The 23,549-nt window shown below is 41.1% G+C and overlaps 1 protein-coding gene across 21 annotated transcripts in view; it reads left to right on the top strand.

Annotated features, from left to right (window-relative positions):
• LOC111253600 (uncharacterized protein ZK1073.1) overlaps window positions 1-23,549 on the top strand; it is a 183,078-nt gene that overhangs the window by 104,511 nt on the left and 55,018 nt on the right. The window lies entirely within an intron of this gene.

Raw genomic sequence — 23,549 nt, 5'->3', positions numbered from 1 at the left:
ACCCCCATTCTGAACAGTGGCATCCGAGGGTCTGGAATGTGTGGACACATGAGCCTTCTACCATAGGCTTCTCGTATCGTTGAATTATTCAGATCGTTTTTTTCCAGCATTCAGTCTCTCTGATCATATTATTGCTGTTCCGCATGCATTCAAATTGGAAATCAACCAACAAACCTAATACAAAGCTGTCTGTTCCAAGCGATGAACAACGCAAGGAAAAAGACTAGAAAAAACGGTGTAGCTGTTACGTGGCCCTTTCGATGTAAGCCCGTTCACAGGCATTTTGACAAGGAAAGGGCAGTACAGACTTGTGGGGTACGCTTGCTAGTGGTCAACGTCGTTACAAGAATGAAAATTAGCAGAATAGAATCAGTTTCGTCGCGTTGTCAAGATGCTGTCACGCGCAAAAGAGCTTCCAAGCCAAGCGCATTCGACATGGATAACGGCTTTTTCGTGACGGAATGCGCTGTAATAAATAAAAGTCGAAGTGCAGGGCGTTGAAGAGGTAACAAACGAAGTAGACACAACAGGAACGCAGGGGATATTGCTAAGTGCAAAATCAAAGGTGTAGGGAGTCGTAAGAAGGGGCGGATGAGGGGACAACAGTGCAAACAAGAGGGTCAGATATAGCGGCTAGACGAGTGTGTAGAGCTCACCTGATCCAAAAACCCAAGCTAGTTAGTCAGTCGAATAAAATAGCACAGAAGAAAGATAGAAAAAGGGGTAGCTGCTCCTCTAGTATAAATCATAGAAATATGGCCGCTCTTGCGTCTATTAGGCCGTAAGTCCCGCAGCGGATCCAAAGCGCGTATAACATCGTATGGTAATCGTGTATAGGCGACAAAATATAAGACCTTGTAATTCGGAGCTTTTCTGGGCTGCAAAAACCTTGCTTCTGGGCTCCTGCCACCGACTTTTATAACAACTACGATATAGCGAAAGTCATTTGCAGGGCAAAAAGCTCGCAGCGGAAAGCTTCAGTCCCGTACTTGTCTTCGTCATAGGCATTCACTGCATGCCGTTGCAATCGCCGAAACATACGCGCTAGAGTTCGAGTAAAGGCTGGGGAACGTTCTATGGGCGGTCAATTACAAAAAAATGACTATAAGGGAGTCGTGCGAAGTGAAAGAAGTGTCACAGCCGATATAGAAGAAGCGTGAAAAAACTATCCAGAGCTGTTGTTAGTGCAGTGACACGGCGCGAGGTTTTTTTGCTTCGAAGATTTCCTGGACAGAGACGATTTCCATTTTTCGGATGCATAAGTTAACAGTAGCACAAGTCAGTACGGTTCTTTAGGACCCTCTGACTTTAACAATGGCAGATGCAGAATATAAAGTGGTAATCCGAGCTGTTTGTTATATCTATTTACAAACAGAGGAAGCCAATCGTATATTATTGTTTCGACTCTGTAGAATTAGGCTAATTTATAACTGGACTACCCTAGCATTAGTTTAAGTCCAACAAAATGTTTTAACTATGTGTGGATGTGGCTATGAAAAGCAGAAAAATCGTTTAAGCTCTGAGAAGGTCTCACAAACTTAACGGGTGTTTGTCAGGTGACGGGTGCTGTGGAGTAATGAAACGTACCCTGACGGTTCCCTCAAGCAAACTACGGTCCACAAAGCATGTACCACACAAGATCATCAAACAATGGAACTACCTAAGTGGACAAATTACCTGTTTTGTTCCCGGTGCGTAGAATCAAAACACTGATCCTCCTCTCTCTAAGTCCGTCCTCTAGAAACTCTTGATATATTTGACTATTCCTTATACAATTATTGCAAGTTTTGAAAACAAATTGTACAAAGAAGCGCCGTAACTTCAATAAACTGTAAATGTAAATCTAAAAAAAAAAAATGTAAACAGGCTCAGATCAGGCCAAATCGAGGAAAGAAATGATTAGCCCGAGAAGATTTTATTTTGTTTTTGTTGAGACACCTGGCGTTGAATATTTATCCGGCTTATGGCTACTGTTCTACATTTTGCTATCAAATCAAAATTATCCTCGTATCGCGCTTCGTGTCGTCTTGTTGCTATCTGGGTTTCGTGTATGATATGGCTAAAGTTGGGGCCGATACAATCGCACCGAAGCGCTGCAGCAATGTTCCCAGCGTTGAAGAAGCTTGACCGTCGCCATTGGTCGTTAGTGGACCATCAAAAAAATAGTTTTTTCAAAACTTTGGCCAAGCTCTACTGAAGTCATTGGGTCTGGGAGCTCTTTGATCTAGGACCATGTTCGGTCTTTCCGTTATCGTTTGATGTATTTCGTCCTTTATCTACGATGTTGTCAGGTTACTTTGTATTTCGAAATAATAATGAACTACATCTCCTACTTGTTTCGGATCGTCGTCCTTCATTCTCTTACTTTTAATAACACTGATATTAAAATGTATTTGTCTCTGTGCAGAAATATTAACGTATGGTTAAATGCTGATAGCGGCACGCTGTTCGGGACGGCTGGGCCCCTGATTGAAACAGACTAAGGGTCACTGCTTCAAGTTCACTACTACTCCACACACTAATGAAGTTGTATACACAAAGGAAGCTATTACTAAACGCTGACGCCCAGCCAGTTTTGAACGATAAACGGAACTAGTTTCTTAGATATATAGTCTTTAATTATCAGTGATTAAGGAAAGTGTACACAGAAAATTCAGCAGTAGTTTAGAAACGGGAACTTTCAGTGCCACATTATTTACTAAGGTTTACAATGTCTACGTATGCTGAAAATCCTTAGGTTAGTTTGTTTATATTTGCTTAAAAACGAACGACCCTCAATTCTACTAAACTCTAGACTGCCGTCTACTTTAATTATGCTGGGCACTACATTGGTGTCACGCTTATTCGTGGTCTGTCAATGAGCTATACCGAAAACGATTTAGAAAACTATCAGTACTCATAGCAGAACACTTTCCTTTCCGATGAGAAACAATAATATGACGATACGTTACCACGTGGGGAAGGTTGACGTATACGGATGACGGTAGCGATAATCCTTTTACGTCTGGAGTGCTAACTGAAAGCTAATCATAAGGGGGCCGTTGTTCTCGCATAAGAACGTCGCTGATGGCAAAGCACAGCAAACGCTGAGGCAGAAAACTATCTTTAAACTGAAAAGTCTCAACGAAAAATGTGGCAAGTTTAGAAAAGAAGTGGCCAGTAGAAAATCTTCCGCTTATCTGGACGGAAAGCCGAAATCAAGGCCGTACTACATCTAGGGCTTTCTGAGTTGACGAAGCTTCGCTGTAATTGAAAACAAATTGGAGGAAATTCTGACATCGTGACATTGCATTCTTGCAATATTTCTTTAATCAAATTTTTATAGTGTCAGGAACCACTAAAACAAAAAGAGACACTCCAACGTACTTAGTCTTTTTTGATACTCGCGTACGTAAAAGCGGGATAAGGCGGGCAAGCTGGGAAACCGATGAGTCATAAAGAATATGAAATAACGACGGAGGCTTACGGAGTCTTTTCCATCACCTCTACCCGGCTTGGGACGAACTATACAAGGTCTATACTTCACACACGCTCCGAATATCTCGCCATCCTTCCGCTCTGCTCTAGTCTACCTAGACGAGAATAGACTACGAGGATGCCGCTCAAATAAGTGCAGCCCCTCCCGTCCTGCAGAGAACGAATGTGATTACTCAGCATATCGGTTGCCATTGAGGAGCCATTAAAGGAATACGTATTTCCGAATATGGGCCCGAAACGTATTTAATTTAACTTCTAGTGTACGAAATCGGAAAATACGGAAAGCATCACGGTAAGTATGAATCAGTCGTAGAAGAATCCAACAAAATCACATTATTAGATTATATTGAACCAAGCTTAAATAACCTATTATTGTTAAGAACTGAAGTAATAAAGCGTGAACTATATTTAAAAGTAATAAATTAATATCCATCTCAATGACCACTTAATGGTATTTTAGTGGTGTCGCACATGGTCTGATTTCACGAAACTTTATCGATAAGTATTTATCTCTAGGTCAATACTGAACGTAGAAGTCAAAATATTTACTGAGTTATATATTTATAACTTATATGTTTTTCTATTTTGTGGCTCTGTAGAACACAGGAGACATAAGTGGATAATATATAGCGGACAGGAGCAAGCAAATCGTGTGCGAGTTGCCTTGTATGCAATTATCCATCTTTCATATATGCACACCGCTAGAGAGCTTGCGCGCCTCATATACACATATACGTTTTTGCCTTCGGCAAGCTTTGTTTATCATAGCGAGCATGTATTCATCCGCTATTCTTAGCATCGAAAAAAGACTTCTTTGCGCAGTTTAAAAGAAAATCTACTACTATTCAATTTGTTCAGGCCAAACGAATTTCCTCCAAAATTAAAAGATTCAATTTTCCTTGAATCGATGGTCTACCCTATTGCCAATTTCTGTGCAACTTCTGAAAAGTCCAAGCAATATTTTAGCGAGGCAAGGTTGAAAAACTTCAATAGTGTTTAAAGTTTAAAAGCTCGAAATTCCGCCAAAACGGCGCAAAGGTCCAATCTTGATATAATTTGATTTTTAATACAGTATATGTATTATATATATATATATATAATTATTATTATTATATAGTATATCGCTCATATATAAGGTTACCCAGACAAGCTCTAACGGTGAGTTTCTTTTTAGAGCTTTCGCTAATTTTTTAACCCTTGGGTGTCTTACCCGTCTTAAGCCCTTGCATCTTTGAGAGACCTGCGTTACCATAAGCCCAAAATCGAATCTCCCTGAAATTTTTTTGCATATAGCTTATTCGAGTGATATTCTGACAGATTTACGTATTATAATATGGGTGACCGTCAGATTACTAACGAAAACTTATTTACGTATGAAAGACGAATATTTGGAAAGAGAATAGTAAGTGACTTAGATCCCGTTCGGTCGAAGCTGTAATGGCGGTGGATGGTAATCATATTGATAAATATGACCATCACGGATATCACTTTTAGCACCCGCAAAGAAAATTTCGGATAGAGTGTTAGAAGAACCTTATCAGAGAGATCACGGATTGAGGCAAAATATTCTGTATGTTTTTCTCGTTGTTTTGTTTGTTCATGGCGAGCTTTTTACCTGTCACTGGCGGCTGTCAGACTCATAGGCGTCCTACTAGTAAAAGCAGAGCTCTTAACTGAAGCGGGAATTTCTCTTGCGCTCGGGTAAGCCCGCAAAAAATAGTGCTGGCACTACTAGGTCAGAGAAAGATGAGTCAACATCAACAGCTCTCCGACTACCACCCATTACTTAAGCTTCGTCTCTGCTTGTCAAGGCACACTACCATCAATACCTATAAATATTGGCTGCCGGCGACAGCCATCAGCAGGCCTGCTCGCATAGAGTGCAACGCTTGACGCCTGCTTGGCAGTGAGCGAGGCAGTAAAGAATTACCAAGCCATTAACGAGCTTCGCAATCACGCAGAGCATCCCGCCCTTTACCGGGCATTTGGCCAGCGCCTATGGATACCCTTAAATTGTAGTGGTCGTTATAGGGGTGCCAAACAGTCTGTATATCCCCCATGTCCATCCCCTTTTCTAGCCTTAATTTTGATGCATGGCTATTTTGCACGTTCGAGGTCGCCACATATGTTGCATCCACTAGCGTAGACGTCCGGGCACCCGTGCCCACCTCAAAGTGTCATTCCTTCCTTTGAGAGCATCAAGCCAATCTTAGACGCTAGGTAGCTTGTCGGTCGTTCCATGTGCGAGACCATGCCTGTGGCGTTGTGCATCGTAGTTAGTCATTCCCTTTTTATCATCCGGGAAGAAACCATTCGAGACTGGGATGTTAGTGATGAGCAGGTGGGTGAATGAGAACTTATAGGATCTCATTATGACGCAGGTGCCCTTGTCTCATATTGGATTCCTTTAGCTACGTCGATCCACACGGACTTACGCTTGAAGCTGTTGCCATCAACGCCGGAAGTACACATGGGGGCTGCGCGGTTACGATGCGAAGCACGCGCATTTCGTAGATTCCCGCAGTAGTGAATTTTAAAAGACTTCAGGCCTGGAAAACTACGAAGCACTTCAGGCTAAGGGTCGGCCAGGGAAAAGCTTTATACAGGCTTACGCAAAAACTATTTGGATGCATACCATTGGTGGTCACTGGTGAAATGGCCCTAAAATCCAACCTAGTGAAATCCCGTCTCAAACACACGCTATCGAACATTGGCAGGCAGCATGCATAGTTGACATCCAATTAACGTAATCATAATAGGCTGTGACGGCGTTTACCACTGACCTCTAAGATTCTTCAATTGAACACGAGAATAGAATTAGTCGAAGATGTCGCTTTGGACCCTGGGGACGTTTGGCATGAACCGCCGGACTAAGCCCCGTCTTTTAAAGACCGCTCGCTCGCTGGTCGCACGTTGCCTACTCGCTCAGCTGTAACAGAAGTCGATGAATAGTTACTATTTATTCTTCATATCTCTATATTGGCGAAGGACTGATATGTACAATCGCATCAATGGTTTTATTTGTTGTATTTTTTACTCGTGTGGGCCGCTATTGGTTTCGAAATTCTTCTTGGTCTTCTAACTAAATTCAGTTATTTTATGTGGTGTTGTCTGAAACCACCAATTTATCAAATCAGCCATTCGTAAATGTATCGGATATTTGTGTATTAGTCGAACTTGATTGTAATAGTTTTTCTTCTAGTGACTTGCTTAGCGCGAACGTTATTTGGGGTAACTTCTGGCCATATGCTCTACTCAAATAGTTGCAACTTGTCTATCTACACTAGCAACTTCAAAAGGTTTTTATAAAATACGACACTACGGAAAAAAATCATTTTATTTATTTTTCGACTTGCTTTTGCAATTTTCCGTGTAGGGCTACTAGTGCCAGGCTGATCATAGAACAATGATCCGCTGATGTGCTTTCGAATAAGAAGATTGGCTGTGTCATGAAGATTTACAAGAGGGCATAAAAACAATTCAGAATAGCTAGATGTGACTGATTTACGTCAAGCAGGCCTAAAGACTGTTACATTGCATATTGTCAATAGTTCAATTGTGTCGCAATATGAATAATTACGCCTAAAAAGATTGCCAGCAAAAGATTCATATATTTCTCTTATTAATGAACCCCTCTCTCTAATTCCGGTACTTGGATTTACTGAAAATAGAGGAAATGTGACACAGTGGTATTCTAACGGGTTGGACGCTACCCCAAAGGTTCTGATAATTTTATTTATATTCTTATAAGCGTTCATATTGTATCATAGGTCTATTTATCCATGGACCAAGACGTCATTTAGTGTGGCGCAACCTCAAGATCGAACCCGAACTTTTCTGTCGGGCGGCTTTTAAAAAACTCGGTTCACGTGAGACATAGGGAACACGGCTTTTATCATTACTGTGATCAGGCTCACTTCTCTACCAGTTCATCTTTTATGCGGAATGTTAACTATAATAGCTTATGATGGCGGAGAAAGTCCCTAATGTCTAGATCATGGAGTTTGCTATGATCAAGTACTAATTCAAGTTTCCTATAACTTCTCTTCAGTATCTTGTTTCGGCCGGTAAACCTAAATGTCACATATTGTTGGTTAAGTAGCGGAAACAAGGAAATCTTTTGTCGTCACAGATAGTTTTTTGTAGGTTTCGATCCACTTAGTTTCGTGGAGAATTTTTTTTTTAAATAAAAATAAGCCGTCCTGCATCTGGCGATCAGCAGCTTTTTCGAAACAATTATTCGTAGCATGTAACAGTGGTTCAGCATCATAGCCACCGCAGTGCCGAATAATGGCATCATAATTTATGTAAACAGCTGTAATTCTTACATATTAACTAACGCAACTTCCCTAGTTTTTTGCCCTTCCTTTTGTTACTCATAAATAATTAGAGAATTTTCCAGGATTGTTCTGTCAAAGGATGAATAGGGACTGTAGGACATGCACTACATGACTACCGGGGGCTTCTATTCAGCTATTACAGAAGTGAGACGTTGTGGCCCACGTGATCGGGACAGCATTCTATGTGCTGCGAAGCGCTTCACTATGAACAGCGCGCGATTTTTCCCTTTCTGAGGAGATGAGTGACATGACTCTTGAAAATATGACTATCTTTGCACTTCGCACAGCTTTCACAAACAGGCAGCGTGTCCTTTGGCGTTATTCAGCATGACTTCACGCGTCTGCTTTCGAAGTTTTGTGATTCTCTTCGACGTTACGTTATTGTGTAGGATTCTGTAGGCTGAGCTCAGTTGGTACAGATGACACCGTGATACTGTTTAATCTATGGCAAAAAAAAGAAAATCCGTAATAAGGGAAGCCGATAAGTGCCACAGTCCTCACATTGCTGCCCACTCGTCTCGACACCTTTCCGTAATTGCGAGTCCATTTCAGCAGCTCTTCGAAAAAGGGAAGAACTCGTAAAGATGACTGATAAAAACTGGATTGATGGACACGCGCACTGTTGGCCATCAAGTGGATGTTCCACGGAAGCATAACAATATCGAGCTAATAATGGTATTAAACCCTTGATAATATCTTCCAAGCCTTTCTGGGGAAAAATCGCTTCATGCTGCTATGGCATAAAGCCGAAGATAGAGGAAGTAGAAGAAACTATCAAATAAAGATTCTATCAGATTGCACTAGAACATCGCCAATCAGACTCAACTTGAACTCGCTGTAACAGGAAAAATTGACCCATAATATTAGCTGATGTACATATAGCAAGGTTATATAAGAGTGATTATTATCATCATCCTTATTCTGCTACCGCCCATAAGTAATATAACGTGATACGAACGTCGTTAGTACGTTATTACCTCGCCTTGCCGGATGCTAGTAATGTATGGAGATAAAGATTCAGTTCCCAATAACGCGTTGTGATGTAGTTTCAAAATGCTCGTTCTCTTGCTCAGTGAAACTATGCGCTGATTCCTAACAATTAAGTAACCAGGTAAAGCCCAATAGCCTGTATTTTTAGATGCCCTGGAATTGCCCTCATTGGTATTAAACTTTTACGCTTGCGTAGCTTGTACACAGTGGCAGCAATTTCCACGTTGCCATATTGACGCACCGTGCCTATATCCTTTTATAGGCTGTTTAGTTCGTCATAACACTGTTTGCCCCATCTTTAACGTGTTTTTGATATCACTATCTTAGTTACGGTGGCAGAGGTAGCTCGTAGTGCTCCGCGCCCTTCTCGGTCTCTTCTTTCTACAGATACACCAATCTCAGATTATTGGCACCGGTGGACCAAAAAAGTAATACCTGTCAGCCCAGATACTCTTCTTAATAGGCTATTTGTTACTAGTTTACATCGATCCGAACCCCACTTCTTTCTGCCATCGCTTATTTCGATGCTCTAAAAACATCTAAGGACATGGCAATCATCGCCACAATTTCTGTAAATGTTGACTTGCCATTTGTCTGTCCTGGTCGCAACCCTTTGCATAGTTCTGGCAGGATGCTGGACCGGCAACGCATGGGCGACTGGTTTTGGAAAATGACCCCGACAAAGGAGTAAATAATCTAAAAGTAAGGTGCGGGGTCGGGGCGTAATCGGGGCAGCTCTATGCGTATTTGTCTTACGTGGGCTCAGGTCGACGCTCAACTTCAGCCAAGCTACTTCCTGCTGTTGTTTTGTTGCGAGTTGTTTTTGTTGTCTATTTACTTCCTTTGTGATACTTACAAAGCTTCCCGTCGCAAATCAATGAAGAGAAGTAATTTCAATAATTATCTTTTGCCTGTTAATATCGGCCGCAACTCATTTTACCAGAGACTTATAAGTTTTCGCCGTTTTTTTTTCTGTGCCAAAGTGTCCTAACGACGCTTGACTAGCTTAATTCTACAGAAAGTGTAATCTCAGACTAACCGAGGGCTGGCGAGCCTTTTCTGATAATGTAATTACTAAGTCAGTTTGTTAGTCAGTCTTGATCGGAGCTAGCTCTCTCCATAACATTGAGAGCCTTTAACAAGGCTGAGCGCTACTCATATTCAGTGTCGTTGTAGTTTTTATTTTGCAAATAACAATTATCGGGCACACCGTATGATGATTTTTTTATGGTCAATCAATGGTAATGGGCAATTGATGCTACATCCATTTATTAGAAGAACGTTGCATCCTAAATGAGATCATCTGGGTAGCTTATCTACAAGTTCAAAACCTGACGGATATATTCGTATTTGTGAGCAAACACTTGTACGTGTTGTGTGCTCTTTGACGTAAGTGTCACCGAAGCCTGACTGAAATGTATACATTCTATTACGAAAATAATAAGAGTCTGATCAAAATATCGTCGGTTCTATGTGTGCGAAGACCGAAAGAATTAAACTTGAAGAGCAAATAGACCGACTAGTGGTAATCGCACTTAGTGCTACAATATGATCTATATATGGTCTAAAGGAAGACTGCTTTCGGCCAAACGTCGCACAGTAGGCGGCTCTTCGTTTATGAACAAATTGTAATAGGGTAACTTTTACAAGTTACAATTGGATTCCGAAAGTGTCAAGACCCGATGCTGATGCGCTGGTCAAGTTCTTAGAAAAGTGGCTCAACAAATAGAATCATTTCCTAAATGCCTATGACAGGCCTCAAGGTAAGTAACAATCGCGTAGAAAAGCCACCAGTTTTCATGCTGTCAGTATTTCTCATAAATCAGTAAACAAAACAACGACCGTTCAGCTTCAGCGCAACCGTACGTCGTGAAACTGCTGCGGTGCGTTTCGAAATTGTGCTTCGTACTGTGTGCTCATTTGCATTGGTGAATACGTAGATAAAATCAATCACATATGAGAGATGGTCCATCTTGGGCGTCATTTCTGACTGCGTGGCAAAACTGACAAAATATCGAAGATGTTCGCAAACCAGTACCCAAAATAAATAAGAGATGTTTACAGCTTAACTCATCGATGCCTACGTCACTCTGTAGTGGCTATTAGAATGTGTTTAAAAGTTGTTTATTAATCACAACAAAAGACCTTTCCTTAGGTGTCCATTAAGCGTTGAACTGGAGCCGATCCGGTGAATCAGAACGGGGAAAAAGGCCAACATCACTTTTACCGCGTCCATTCGTATCCTTTCCTGGAAGAAAGCTAACAGGAAATAAATAGAAATCGAAAACAAATATAGATATACATACATAGAGTGACGATGCTTACTCTTTTCTAGCCACACTCCTTCATCAGGTTAGACACAATAGATTCACTTCTTTACTCTCAACTACTGTTGTTTCTCGTTCCGTACGAACGAAGACCAGCATTGTTTGATATCTGCTTACGGCCACAGGCTGACAGGCTAAACAGAGGTGACTATAACCTTGTGGAGTCCCTGGGCCCTTTCGGTGAATTTCCAGCCAAGAAAAATAGATCTGAACGATAAAAAAAAGGCTGGAATCCTTGCAATATTGGATAGTTGGATAGATGATGTACGTCTTAGAGCCTGATAAAGCAATTTTTTCTGTCGAAAGAATTTCCTATGTACCTGTGCGTGCTAACACGAATCTATGAGATCGCGTGAAGCTTGTGTAAATAATCACGGCTAGGGCAAACGTAAAACACATCTTCGGTTGACTCATCAACTGACCGAGAAAGCGGTGCAATCGTATGACAGCGTAGTTTGTTTTCACGCGAAGCCGGGCCTCGCTTATCGAGTGCGCCTGATGCGCCAACAAGTTCATCTGCTTTTTTCAGCTGGCACTTTCGAAAATTATTATTATTTCATCGTTGCAGAGAATGAACTTCTTTTGACATTACAGATTCACTAAGAGGAAAAATTCCTCTCAGAAGAAAACAGATGGAAAAATATAAAATGAACGTAGCAAATATAAATATATATGTCCTGCTTCTCCGTTCGCGTACAGAGAAAATGGTAGGATCAAACAGTAAAGCAATGCAGTCAAATATGCTTATAGGCTGATCTAGGCATAAATATCAACGTGCGAGTTCGGGTTTACGGTACTACTTTTATTTTCTGTTTGTGAATTTCTGTCTTGTACTCTTGTTATTGTTGGAAACGCTATTTTGGCTTTCCTATAATAAATTTCTCTTACGTTTATTGCATTATTTTGACTCCAAAAAGTGGAAGAAGTTCATTCGCAGCACTTTTTTTGGCCTCCAACTGCCGTATAAGGGTTCCCCAATCCCAAAATCAGATACGTCTCCTCGTATATCGCTATGATGATTCTGCCCCGACCAACGCCCCTTTCGTACTTCCGCCCAGCTCGCGTTACATCTATTTTTCCTTTTTGACGATAGTCTGCCTCGATAGAGATCGATTCATACTGTATCGTATCGATCTTGTGCTTCCAGCGTCTCCGCCTCCTGCTCGAGTTGTTGTCCTTTGCTGGATCAACCACCTGATCCTTGGATTTCCAATCCTCGATTTCCTTTGTCTCTTCGAGTTGCTGCTGTTCCACCGTCTCACCTTTAGCCTTATATCGCGTCTACCTTTGCTTTGGTTTTTATAATTCGTTACATTTATTCCTGCCTCGTTGCTATTTATATGTGAGGTTCACTGTGGCCTTCAACGTTTTTATTCCACCTCTTCGTCTTTTACATTTCATATGTTTTTTTTTCCATTTTTTAGTTTAATTGTCGTTACTGCCTTTTTGACTTCTAGGGCTTTCGTTGTAGAGAAAAGATAGCAGCGTTATATTGGCCCCATACTTAAAAACTAGGACGAAATACTTCTTTTCATTCCAATACGATTATTGTGTGTTTTTCATTATGAAAAGTTAGCTTTTTGACAATCAAAAGGTACCACTGCCGAATGGATAATAAATAAGTTGGCATAGAAGTTACACGGAACATCACTTTCGTTTTGGAGCCACAGACCGTTCGCAAGACCGACCTGACTGCAAGGTATCGATTGGTAAATTGAATCCATGATTCTAATTTTAAACACCCGCAAAGGTTTAAGTTGAATCCAAGGATCAGTCAACGGAGTTTGGCAGTGGATCAGGCGAAAAAGAAACAAAAAAAAAACCTTCAAAGCTCCGTAAGTTCATGTTTGCGGAAAAGCTCAGTGTCGAAAGTTTTAACTCGGGCTCTAGAAGATAAGAACCTAAAAACGGCCTTACGATCGCCGCTTTCGAGCCTGCAGTGAAAAGATCTATAGAACTATGCCCTTTCTACATACTGGCAGCAGGATATACTAAGGTGTAAAATGTGCTAGAATGCTGTATCGGCATCAAGTGCGGCTAGGGCCTGCAGAGGATAACGTTTGGTCCAACTGCAAGAAAACTGAAAAGCAAACAAACGAAAACGTCGGCAGTAGAAAAAAATTCTACCTAAGTTGTACTTGTTTTGCTCCGATCTTCTTCGCCATTGGGTTAGAGCATTACCGTTCGTTGTTCGATAAGGGGCAACCCTTTGAAGGTCCAGAATTGACCTGGTAACCTGGATGGCTGATGTGGTTTGTACAAGGAAAGCATCCATGTGAAATAGGATATCATGCACCAGCGCTTGTAAATCAGTGGCACAAAGATTAAAGTCGTACGTCTATGCACATATCATAGCAAACAGCATATAGTAAACAGAACCTAGTTTTTTCTAATAAATTGAACATATTAGAGCAGGCTGAAACTATGTGACCAATATATGTCTAGCATGTATGCCTCGTAAAGCTTATATGTTCTTGAGGATTCAGATGTAAAAAAAAATTAGACAAGACAGAGGACAGAACCGCGACAGCAACACGAAGCGACAAAAACAGTATGCAGTAAAAAAAATTCGTGTAACTTATATGAAGTACTAGTGATTGTGAGTTAATGGTTGTCAATTGAAGTAAGCTCTTTTCCTTTGCCATTGACGAAACCGAGCAAGCCAGCAGCGATATTGAGCGTCTATAGCCTACATCTATGTTCTATCTATAGGGAATTTGCCTTCTGATTCAACAGAAAGGGGTTATCAAGAAAGAGAGATTTTACAACGTTATCAAGTCCAGAACTGATCTAATGATGATTACCGGTAATTATGGAGGTAGAACTAGGAGCATTTAAGCATGACGTGGACACCAAGGTTGTTTATGAACTTTGTAATAGCCGTCTCCGGACGTTTTTACGGACGAAAAATCCTTAGCAACTTCTTCTTTATTTATTAAAATATTTTAGCTTTATTTAAACCTAACTCCAAGTCGTATTTCTTCTGATCAACTGTTCATTATCATTAGAGAAAGATCTTCAACCGAAAACCAGAAAATTACATACACGCACTGAGTAAAATATTTTAGTCAGAGGAGCCCTAAGGTCGCCTGAAATATTCCCCATTGAGCCTAGTGTCATACGTCGACTGAATGCTTCCGTAACTCAAAGTTAATGATCAACATCTTATAAATAAGCTTGAAAAATACTATCCTTATGGAAATAAAAAAGAAGTGTATGTTTAATATTACTAGCCAATATAGCATATACAAGTCCAATCATCAATCCACAGCCATATCTATTTTTATGTAATTGAAAATTTTATGGGCTATTAGAATATGTCCTATACAGAAGGCATACATTGTCGTATATTGACGCTGGTAATCCGAATGGTTAAAAAGGAAATTCACACCGCGCAGTATAAGGGCATCGTCCTACTTATCACGGTAATATCCAGTAACGGCTTCGTAGGCCATCTGGGACGGATCCCTTTTTCGTAGTTGCAAGATGGCTTTATGGTACTAAATGTAGCTGGCTGTTTAACGCTTTCCAAGCAGTCACGTCCACCCAGGACGTGTGGAAAAGTTTGCTACTAACTCCGGAGGGTGGCCAGAAGGATGCGAAGCAGCTAATGCGATAATAATCGGCCTACAGCCGTCTACTGACATACGGTGATACAAATATACATACTGCCGATCACAGCGCATTGAGATCTGCTCCAGATTGCAGCAAACCCTAAAAAAGCTAGACCTTTTCGGCGACCGAAGACAACGAACCAAAACTGGGCTACACATAGAATACTTTAACGTATTCAGTACGATTAAGTAAATACCAGTCTATCTTGTGCTGGATGTACAGACAGAGTCACACCTAGTTCGAAAGCAGGCCCTGTCCTTTTTTTAAAACACACGGTTAGACCTGCCGAATCAAAATGGAAAACGACATTCACTATTGGCATTATTTTGTAGCGAGCTTTCGCTTGGTAAGTGCATCGAATGTAGATCGAAAGCGAGTGAGGAAGTTTCAACACTTCTAGCGAAACTTCAAGTATGTAATGCTTTGAGTTGTGCTTGCGAAAAAAATAAAAACGATAGGCTCCCAAAAAATTTAAGCCTATTGAATGATACCCAACATAACTTGTTCAATACTCCCAAAGAAGAGAAAGCCTCTGGTTGCTTCCCATATTACACAGCTAAGAAATAGGCGTAGAAAACCAGTTGGCATTAAAATAAGAGGAAAAAACTAAACCAAAAGGGTGTGATATTTCGAAAATATTTTTTAGGTTTAGAAAATGATGATACAGATAGACAGAAAAAACAGCATCACTTCATTAGTTATTCTGCATTCAATTACTGTTACCAGAGGGTTTGGTTTAACATAATTAGACTTTCCTCTGAGTTTGACAGATTGAAAAGCTTCGAGAGTATGGTTGCAGCATTAATTAGAAGTGGGAAACGAAAAATTTTGCAAAGATAAGGCTGGAAAGTGTGGCAGGGTCGTTTCATTAAAAATCGACGTATACGTTACAAAATCAAAATGACATCGGTTATACTTACATTTGTTATTATAGCTGTTAGTTGTGTTTGTTAATAATTATGTTAATTAGAAATTAGAAAAATAATTATGCTGTACTGTGAGGATTCGGCAATACGGCTACGTAGTCGAACAATCGACCTATGATATAAATGAATATAAGATTTGCACAGAACTTTAACATAATTTTCATGCACTATGTATCCATATATAACGTATATATGTATGAATATATAACACACATATAATCGTAACATTGGCACAGGATTTTGCATTTGATGAAGACAGATATGATTACTAAGGTGACTTTCGTTGGACTCGAAATCCAGTCAACCAAATTTTCATTTAGTAGAAACCCATTTAGAAAGGGTGAATTTTTTTGAAAAATAGTTGAGAGAAGCTGCAAAATTTGCCCGTCACTGTTGATCGATTGCATACAAACGATTCCGAATTAAGTTGATAAAACGTAGAAGGCCCTGATTTTAATTTACGGATAAGTATTATGTAAGGCAACCGCAGGCTGATCCGAAGCTGAAAGTTGAGCTAGGACCAAGCCGATCACCGAGCGGTACGCCAACATAGTAATTTAGCTGAGCTGACTTATTTCGAGCTGGGCGTAAAAAAAATGGCTTTCTAGGCATCCCGGCACCAGCATTATTCTCAGGTCTCTAGAACACCAAGTCGATGGATCAGGCCGTTTAGAGAGGCGCCTGAGTTGATTCATACGATGTCAACACCAAAACTCCTGTTACATTATCACAAATACTAACTGCAGTCGTCATAAGCTACACATTGATAGGATGAAGATATTTAGCGTCCATTTTGACACATCTGCCTTTTTGACTACTTATGCCATTGGTACAGTGAATAGGAGCGGTGGAGATAGCCCATGACTGACAACATGGCGCAACAGGTTGCTAACCGACTTTCCCAGTGTGACTGTTTCCCATTCTGTCATGAATACGTGTGCCCTCTGTCCACTATGACCAAGAAGAGGCGTCGTAATACTAAATTAGGTGATAGGTAATCGAACCTGCCTTCGACTATACCTACACCGGCTGGTGTCACTCGTATATTTCAACTGGACTCAGTTGAAATGTACGAGTCACCATATACCGCTGTTTTTGGCGACTTATTGATGTCGCGATGTCGACTGTGGTGCTATGTACGACGATATAATAGATAATTGCTAAGTGCAACATGTCCTAAAAGGCAAGAGAAGTAAATATAGCAAAAGCATCATTAATTTTACCTCTTGCATAAAATGTATTTCTGTGAATCAATAGAAAAGAACTCGAATTATCATCCTCTACTGCATTTACGTAGTAGCAATACGTTCCTCAGAGCTCTACTGCTGTTCCTTCTGCGCTGACGAGTCCCCGTACCAAGTCTATAAACATACATTGAAAGCAGCGAAGTTGACCTATGCACAAATATGCAGTGGAGACACCGGAAAATGTTTATTGCATGCGATCACCTTAATAGCGATAACCCTGTCTGACGATAGTGCGCTAGCATAGGACAACGCTGCTGTTTGACCTACTGGCCAACATTTTCTCATTCTGTTATTACTCCTAGCGTTACTGCTGCTGCTGCTGCTGTCGTCAAAGTGATCTTCTTGCGATCGTAAGCGTCACCGCCGCCCTTTATGTAGCTTAATATACATAATGCCATTTTACGTGGGCGGCGACCTATGCGGTCGCCATATTCCTGTACCACTCATTTGGCGAACCGTACTACTGCTCAACTACCGACTTAGCGTATTATCACGATGAATCAAAGGGGTAGTGCCTCATCACTGGCTGATCGCTAGCGGCGTCATAGAAGGCCGGTTTTTACACAGGCTGCACCAAACGCTTTCATTCCTCCTGGTCCATTTCTCAATCCTCCATGTCCCTCCAACTTTTAGTCTTGAAATACCTTTTCTATCAACTGGTTTAAAGCTTATAAGCGAACTATCGCAGAAGGCGGACATCACATACGAAGAGCGCTTGCTAACAGAGTCTTATCCTAGTTATGAATATAGGTAGCAAATGATCGAAAAGGCCCGATTTTGCCGTCTGCGTAAAACTGTATCACTCGGCTTTGACCAGATAAATCGACCGAACCATCATTGAAATAATACTTTAAATTATTATTATGATGTGTTATATTATCAATTATTTGCTTCTATCGTGACAATCGTTCACTCATCGGTGCCTTGCATGCCCCTATAGTAACTAGACATCTGCCGGATGCTATGCTAATTGCATTATTATTACCATTAAAATATACATTAGAGCGCGCGAAGGTATATAATTGTTCGAGAAACGTGAATTTATTTAAGGTATAGCACTAACATTTGGGTATATGTTAAATGCACTCTTAGGTGCACCTTTTTGTCGTTTGCGGATTGAATCCGATATTCTAAAGGAGCCTCAACAATTGTATACCTCTGATTTGTATTACCGTACCTAACCTAGTTACTGATGGCTTGCTCGAAAACATTGGTCGTAATACACTATCGGTAGAGATGCTGAACTACCTATCGTTTTTTAACGCGCGAAAGCAATCAAAATTACACAGACCAAATTTTAAGGAATATGGATGGGGTTGAAGATATCGTTCGTCTTCGTTCTTTATCTAGGCCGTATCATGACCGCGATTAGGTCATGCGCTGTCGTCGAGATACGCGACAACATCAACTGTTTTCTTTCTGGCAATAAAATCTCGTCATGGTAATGTTTTACGCCCGAAGCTATTTTTCTGGCATGATCTTCCTTTTCCAGATGCCCAAATTGACCCATATGTCATCTACGGTGACGGCGTGCTCTCACCGAATTCTTTTTTGCCCATAATTGTCTAAATTGCCTCATAAAATGCAGTAAATACATGATGTCTGTCTTAAGTTCAATTCCCGAAAAAAAATCAATTTATTTTTGTTGTTTTTTCATCAGTGCTTGTGCTAGAATTTGATGGTACGTCTTCGATAGGGTCTGATCGATCTTGAAAAATGAACGGTTGATGAACTAGCTTCCGAGTTGCGATAATGTTAAGAACCCTTGAGTATTAATGCCTGAACATACGGTTGTCAAGAAAATTGACTTTATTCTTATAATTGTTCAAGCAGGCCTTTTTCATTGCCATAAACTTGAATACGATTCTGTAAAAGTACAAAACAACAGCAGTACGAACCGTTTTTTTTTATTAATTTATCTAATATTGTTGTCGTGCCGCTGTGGCAAGGTCAGTTTCGACTCGCAGGAGCTTTCATCGTCTATTTTTGCCGAATATTACGACGTCAGCGTCCATATGCTCGCTTTCTGCTGGTCCTGGCGTTTATTGGTTATCTGTCTGTCCGTTTGCCAATTTGATGCTAACGTACCTTTCACCTAGGCTAGCCCCAAAACGTTTCTTTATGCGAACCTTACTAGTACCCGCAGCCAACTTTCAACAGCACACAACAAACTTTTAACGCTCTTGTTCTGCCGGTTCATTCATCCCTCTATCGCGGCGTAGTCCAATTAACTAAGACCTAAGTTTTTTTAGTTTTAACTGTAACATCCGCATGAGTTCTCATTTGCATCACTGGTCGCTTGTTTTCTTCCAGTGAGCTGGCTCGCTACTTCGCTGTTCCACAAAAGTCGTATTCTGAGAGCAACACGTAGAAATACTATTGCAACCGTGGTTAAGTGCTAGAAGGCGCGATGGCCTGCAAGGATGCACAACATCTGCAATACAATGTAAGGCAGGAGGTGAACAAAACACGATTCGGTAAAGGAAACGTCAAATCGTCAAGGATGATCGGAGCGTTTCTCGCTATTGCAGCTGGCTACACGAGTCGAAAAGCCGAAAGAATGCCGAAAAGCCATCTCCATAGTGCTCCTTTCTGGATGAAGAGGGTAAAAGACGGCTGCGTGTCCGTATATTCATCTGCTCGTTACTGTCTGTCCGGTCGACAACTGCGTGCGTGTGTATAGTACACAGTTGCCTCTGTGCTTACGACAAGTCAATTTTTCGTTCCCCGCGCACCCCGTTCTTACACCGAAAGGAAGGAGTCGTCTTCGGAGGAGCATTTCTTGTACAGAGCGATGCTTTTACTACTGTGTTCGCTGCTGCAGCATTTGCCATCAAGACAACATCTGTCAAAGGAACAGCAGCGTCAATAGTAGAAGAAATTGCAGCGGTAGCAAAAACGGTCATGCTCTCTGCAGCAAAAAAAAGGTCCAGTTCTGTGTCCATCTGTGGCCCGTTGAATCTCTCGCTCTGTTTATGTGTATGAGTGCGTCTGAACAACTTCTGCAAATTCTCGAGTTCGACAGGATCTTGTCGCCTACCAAAAAAAGACTGCTGACTCACTCCTGCTTTTCAACTGAATGGTGTTTGTCGTTCGCTCGATAGCGCGCAGGGGAACGGTTGTCCCTTACTCCACGGCTGACCGATCGCGTTGGCAAAACGCGTCTACTGCGTTGGCACTTATGATTGCCTTCATTCGCGTCGGCGGACGACCGCTTCTTGGTTGCCCAATGGTGCTGTCTACGCACGTGTTGCTTTTGCAACAGCAATGACGTACGACATTGTATCGAGAAGATTTAGAAGAGAACATAACGCACAGGCAAAGGAAAAGAGATTGAAAGAAAAACGCAGTTTGCTCGCCAACATCTCTGACTAAGGTGGTCGTCGAGTATCCGTTTTTCTCTGACGTGATGGTTGTCGCTGTCGCAATGTACGTTGGTGGCCTTCGCTAGGAATATAATAGCGGAGGCAATCAGTGCATTGCCTATCGGCCTGAGCTCACTATGGGCCTACAAACCTAGACGCTATAATTTCTACCTTTTCTATGCAAATATGAGGGGAAGAAACTTACGTGTCCCTAAGTAACGATGCTGCCCTTTTTGATATCGCTGTTATTCAACATTACGATATGAATAAGCTGTTGGAGTTGCCGTCCCAACAAGTGAAAGACTATGAAGCATGCGGAATAATGAAACGGGATATACAAGATCATTTTAGTTGTGATCACGTTCTCGCTTGAAAACCATCCTAGTGGGCGTTGTCGCACTGCTCACTTTTCTTGGGCTTATACCTTGGTCGCCACCCTGTATTACAAATAGATCTGGCCCACCAGTTTAACTAATGTTAGCTAGTTACCTGGAACTTTTCTTCTCATATCAATGGCAGTGTACAACACTGAAATGAAGTTGTCTCCATCCACTTCACTTCTAGTTGCTTTTAGGTCCGCTATTCTTGATGCTTTTGTGGGTGGAAGGGCGAAAGGACAAACGAGTGCACGGTGCTTGAGGTGTAACGATGTAGGAGAAATATCTCAGTGTTCAACATACATTTATATACATATACCACATAACATACAGATGTATAGACCAACCAAATTTACGCATACTGTTATGGGTCTAATTTAAAGGGATGGATCGCAGCTATACTATCAAAATTTGACTATACATACTATATAAATTACTTGGAACAGGCGGAAAAAAGCCTTTGAGTGGGAAATCGACTTAACTTCGATTTATGCATGAATAGGCGACAGTAGCGAATACCCAATCCTAACTATAGTAACGCAAATTTGAACTTTTAACGTACAACTTTGTTAAAACGTAAGTTTTACCATTTACTTGTACTAGCTCTTTCATAAGAACATGATGCTCGTATCAACGAACTATTGACCCCATATTGCTCTCTGTCTAGTTGTGGGGTACAATTTGTCGTTTATGCTATAGTGGTTCGCCGAATCACGTACTATCTAGCCTATCCAAGCCTTTCGGCCAACCTTTTCATGAATCTATTGGAGAAAAATCCAGATTAGTCCAGCAAGACCAGTCTAAGGTAATGTCTGACGCTTTAAATACTAGACCTCAAAAAACAAGAAGAAAACAAAGCTTTTCAGTCAAGTCGCCCTAATCCGGTTGTATCATAAAACTAGATACTCTACTCAATTTAGATCGGCGTCACTTTCAACTAAACGGCACACATTTGTAGTCCTTTACCTATTCATCCCGTTCAATTGAGAGGGCTATTAAAGTAACCCCGCCTGCCTGACGTGAGGAACACTACAAAAGGATATATAGCACGAGCCACAGCAGCAATGGAAGGACTACTAGCACACATCATCTGTATCTGTAGGTGCTCCGTTATTGGCCTGTACGTATGCACGTTTGGGCGGCCACGACGCCGCTTCACAGGACATCTACGCCAGACAGAGCTCGACTTTTTATGACAAAAACCCATTCATGTGTGAGCAGAACATGTCACCTGCTAATGTTGACCTGATTAGCAGCGAGAAGTCGGATGATTAATGCATATGCCATAGAAGAGAAAGTGTCTACTTCCTACTTGGAAACTAACGGAAGTAGTCAATATGGTTTTGTAAGTTGGTTGCCATATGAAACACTCTTGCTTTGGGATACCGCATATGCGGGATGGATGGAGAAGCGTTCACAAGGTTCTGTGAACGCGACCAAATATCCATGATTCGAAGCGAACGACAAGTGGTTACTTAAGCGCGCCTTATTATGAATGTTTTAATACAAAATTGAGGGAAAACCAAATTCAATTTACAAAATGCCTGTGTTTAGTCGCTTACGCCATATAATAATGCATCCACTTGGCAAAAAACGTGACTCCAATATTATGCTACACTAAAATAAAGAAGAGTGAGTGTAGAATAAAAAAATGCCAGGAAGCATTGGAACTGCTGTGGTAAGCAAACTGCCTTTATATGTAGAAACATGATAAATATTCAAGGCAAGACGGTCGAAGGTTGAGTCTATGTAGAAAGTCTTCAACGGATAATAGAACGTTCTGAGGCCATGTCAAAAGCTTGCCACTGCATTAGTGCACAGTGTAGGACGCTCGAAGTGTTGAAGAATCGAGCTAAAGAGTTGCACGGTCGGAAGACAGTTCGATACTAATTCGTTTAAGTATACCAGCATCTCAATGATTTAATAGAAAATTGAAAATCGATTTCGGCAGATGAATCTGTTAGTAGCATGCATTTGCTCGCACAATGGCTGATCTCGTCCGATTCGTTCTCTGCCAATTACGAAGGACCCCTTTGTACCTGCGCGCCAGCCATACCGAGGTGATGGCAAACGAAAATGACGTCAACAGAGTTATTACGTAGCGTTAATATAGGATTCTACATATGATAAAGAGGCGCCCTAGCGTATATGAATGATGAAGTACATGGACTCGGCAAGCTTATAACAGTGAGTCACATCATAGTTTACTGCATAACGATATTCGTATGTTACATCGTTCGGTCTACCGCATGTAGAAAAACAGCCTGACCCACTAGACTGATTTGCGAGCCAATAAATAATATCTATACTTTATGCTCGCAGGCCTATGTGACCACTATATTCTCACATGGAATGATATGTAAATGAAAATTTTATCCCCTGCAGGCCAAATAATCATAAGGGCAAATTAGCCATTGACATTTAATCAACAACCCTATCTAGAAGAGATTTGTCACAGTCAAGTAAGACGATTTCGAGCACCTAGTTTCGATATGAGTCGTAGCCGGTTGTTAACTTGTTTTTTATTTTTCTGTGTTTTACAGGTAAGCCGCGAGTACTTCCGGAGCTTTCACACACTGATGCTAGTCGACTCATGTCTATTTTGGTTGTCTAACACTTTTCAGCTAGTTTATATCTTAAAGAAAGGATAATTTAACGCGCTGAACGAACTCATTCACCGAAGCACAGTTGTGTCACAAATACACGAACAAGAGAAAACGACGACAAATAACAATTACCGTTTACAATCACACACACACACACACACCGATATAAGCAAATATTCTCGCCATTATAACAAAAGCAAACCCAAGTTCTGGGCATACAATAAAATGTTAAACATGCCCAAAAACGCCTATTATTATTGACATCCCATGATAGCAAAA

Source organism: Varroa destructor, unplaced genomic scaffold (genome assembly GCF_002443255.2).
Source record: "Varroa destructor unplaced genomic scaffold, Vdes_3.0 BEIS01000007.1, whole genome shotgun sequence".
NCBI lineage: Eukaryota > Metazoa > Arthropoda > Arachnida > Mesostigmata > Varroidae > Varroa > Varroa destructor.
This window is presented reverse-complemented; position numbering and strand designations above follow the sequence as displayed.